Consider the following 3,803-nt stretch of genomic DNA (forward strand, 5'->3'; position numbering starts at 1 on the left):
GCTATAACATCGCCAAATGGTTGCAGTTGCAGCCAAAATACTGCAATGGTGCAACACCAAAATGCTTCAATCTACTACAATCTGCATATACACATGAAGGGTTCCCAGGATAAAATAAAAATCTTCTTCATTTTACTCCATGGATGTCACATGAAGAGATTAAACAAGAATATGACTTGACTATAAACACAAAACACCAGAAAAATCACAACAATTAGTTGTAAAAGGAGAATTATTATAAGAGACCATAAAAATGACAGATGGATTACAGTAAGAGAACAATCATAAAACATTAACTACATCCATAATGAAATTAGTGCAGAAGAATAAATTTTTTTTCAAAGTAGAACTAATCACAGTTTTATGTAAAGGAACATTAGGGACACTGAGAAACTAAATCTGTTTCTCAATCTTGTCGAGGTTCTTTTTAGTTGAAGTTTGCACTTTTGACAAATCATACTTAAAGAGACAGTCGATAACTCTAAACAGGACCATCCCACTAGCACTGCTTTCCAACCTTCACTTCTATCAAATGACTTTATACTTCCTTAGGTGGGTTCGTGCCCTATCTGTTAGCTCGCTCCAATCGAGCGCCGAGTAAATCTAGTCATTCCAATGCACGGTTCACAAGTCACGTTCATGTCCAATTTCCTCAGCATTTCTTCGGTTTCACCATCATCATCTAAAACAGAAAAAAAAAAATGGCAAATCAGTGCAACCCAAATTTGAATATTTGAATAAGGGACTATGTAAAAACATCACCACAGTTAATTGTAAAGACATCATCACTTTCTTTGTAAAAACATCATCACCCGAGAATGACATTAGCAAACAGAAAGAAGACTTGTGCGAAGTTACAGTACCAACTGTAGGTTTGGAGCTCAACGAAGTTCATAACATTTATAACATATAATTACGGCAACAAAACCCAAATTCATCAACAACAACACCAGTAAAACTAAACCCACCAGAACAAGCACTAAAATGCCCTAGATGTGATTCTTCAAACACTAAATTCTGTTACTACAACAATTACAATCTTTCACAACCAAGACATTTTTGTAAGACATGTAGAAGGTATTGGACTAAAGGCGGTGCTTTACGGAACGTTCGTATCGGTGGCGGTTGTCGTAAGAACAAGAGAATTAGCACAAAATCAAGTTCTAGAAATGATTCATCATCAATAGATTACTCTATATCTCCTTCTTCATCAGAAAATATTAGTGGGTTGAAGTTTTTTCCTAGTATTTCATCTCCTTCTACGGAGTTTCAACTTGGTGGTGGTGGTGGTGGTGTTGGTGGTGGTGTTGGTGGACTACTTTTTTCATCAAGACTAATTAGTACTAATGGGGTTTATAATCAGTTTCTTCCATATGGAGATCAAAACCCTAACACTAGTTCTACTTCAACAACTATATATAATCCTTCTTTTATGGGTTAGCAAAGAAAAAGAGGTAAGAGAGATAAATAAAGATAGAAGAAGAGATTAGAATCTTACCTAGTCTGATGAAAGGGGGAAGAATGAAGAACCCTACCTTTTGCTCCCAAATTTCCTCTTTGTCAGCAAAATCGATTTTGCCCTAGCTTTTGAGTTTCCTGGGGTTGAAATCGATCGAGTGAAGAAGCAAAATCGAGTGCTTTTGAACTAAAAACCACAACTCAAAAGGTGAAAGGAAGAGGGGAGCAAAATCGATTTGAGAGAACTTTTGGAGCAAAATCGATTTTGCCCTAGCTGTTGGAGGAAGAGTGGTTGAATCCCGTGTTTTGGTTAAACTGGAGAGGCCTCAACTCCAAAGGCTTAAAAGTTGAGGGACCAATTTGTAAAATTTCAAAAACTACCCTATCCCTCCTTCCACGTCATGATGCTATGCCCGGTTGGACTGCCAACTCGGCTGGCCGGGATTCAGGCCGGGATTCAGCCGGGCATAGCATCATTTTTGAATTGAATAGCAGTATGGGTTGAAAGTCCAACTCTTCCATCTCTTGGACTTTTGCTGTACAAACTTTACCATGCCTATTTTTTCTTATAATGTGATCTTCCAGTCTATCATAACCTAATCGTCTTTCTCAAATTTTTGTGCCAGGTCCAGAGTAGAAGAAGATAAGAGGAGAGGAAGAAGAAGAAGAAGAAAAACAAAAGAACAAGAACGAGGAAAGACGGAAGAAGAAGAAAAAAAATTAAAGTCTGCCGAGAAAAGAGACAGGAGAAGAAAAGGCGATTTCCGGGAGACGACAGACCTAACGACGTCAATTGTGCCGTTATGTAAAACAATGTCTAAACTCTAAAGCATTGCCTGTTATGCACACATTGCCTCTTACCGTTTTAGGAATTGCCTTTAGCAAATTGCCTTTGACAACTTTGGGCATTGCCTATAAAATCTCCCTATAAATATTAGATAGAATAGAGAGATTACGAAAAAGCGAGAAAATTAGAAGAGAGCGAGATATATTTTTAAAGAACGTGATTGACCAAGAGAGAGAAGAGAGCGTTATTTTTGGAAATGACTCAATGACACCGTGATAATATGTAAAGTACACTCTCTTGTTGTCAATTCCAAAAGCCCACTGTCAGAGATTTTGACATTAGGACCTGCCACACTTTTTCTTGGCTTCTGGTATAGGAAGAACACTATTTAGTAAAGGCAGTGCGTTAGAAAGGTCAATTTATGTATTTGCTCTTCCTTTACCAAATTAGTTTAAGGAGGGCATCATAACGATCATTTAATAAATAATGCCAAAATAGAAGGACTTAGATAAAAATTGATAATAAATCTAATACTTTATTCACTTGTAGTTTCTCTCACATAAACAACCAAAACCCTAACATCGTCACTACTATCAACATCACCATTAGTATTAAGAAACTAGCAAAGTTTACCATCACTATAGTCTTAGTTTCGAGCTTTTAATGATGCCTCAAAATCTTTATGGATGAGGAACCACTATTAATGGAGGAGGCAACCTACATCAAGAAATAAGATTCCTTTGACTTAAACGTAGACATCGACTTAAACGAAGTAATCTGACTTAAACAATGATGAGGCTAAAAATAGGTCTATTCCCGCAAGTATACGGGGTCAAGTTATAGTATTTATAATAAGATCGAGTATCGTCCCAAGAGATAGGTAGGTAACTTCGGATATTGAATGCGGGTTGAACCCAATAATCAAGATGTCAATATCTAACTGTTAAAACTAAAAGTCGCGGAAGCTATCGAACCTATCCTAGAAATTGATCCGATTATGAAGATTAACCGAAAAGCTAAGCCAAAATCAAATATGCGAACAGAATTTAACGAGGTTCGGCTTTAAAGCCTACGTCCTCGGGCGAACAAGAAATCTTTATTGAAGGATAGATGAAGACGACTAACACAATCCGCAAGTTCGTCCCAAGATGGTACCGTATAGAAATTAACCTTCTATACTAGATCTTCGACAACCGAGAAATTTAACACCGCTCAAAAAACTATGAAACAAAAAATTTCTCTCTCACTTGCTCTCTCTCTTTAGCTCTCTCTAAAGAAGAGTTGTTGCTTGTGTTGGTGTGTTGATTACAAAGCACTCAACCCCTATTTATATATATTATAAGCCAAAAAATTGGAAACTGCCTATTGAGCCAAAAAATTGGAAACCATCCCAATTTGGAAACTGCCTATTTCTGCCTCTTTTAATCTCCATTCCCAGTATCTTCTTTGCAGCGCCCATGTCTTTCATCTCAAACTCTTGACCGAGTTGAGATTTCAACTTATCTATCTCCACCATGCTTCGAGAAGCAATAAGCATGTCATCCACATACAAAAGGAG

At 37.2% G+C, this 3,803-nt stretch overlaps 1 long non-coding RNA gene across 1 annotated transcript; it reads right to left on the bottom strand.

Moving 5' to 3' along the window:
* Window positions 1–238: 238 nt before the first annotated feature.
* Window positions 239–1,774, bottom strand: LOC147549307 (uncharacterized). Its single transcript, XR_015238975.1, has 2 exons — window positions 1,499–1,774; window positions 239–682 (listed from the first exon to the last, which is right to left on the bottom strand). It is a non-coding gene; the product is annotated as an uncharacterized LOC147549307 (long non-coding RNA).
* Window positions 1,775–3,803: the final 2,029 nt, after the last annotated feature.

Source organism: Eschscholzia californica, unplaced genomic scaffold (genome assembly GCF_041429995.1).
Source record: "Eschscholzia californica isolate CP2 unplaced genomic scaffold, dmEscCali1.0.p SCAF_3, whole genome shotgun sequence".
NCBI lineage: Eukaryota > Viridiplantae > Streptophyta > Magnoliopsida > Ranunculales > Papaveraceae > Eschscholzia > Eschscholzia californica.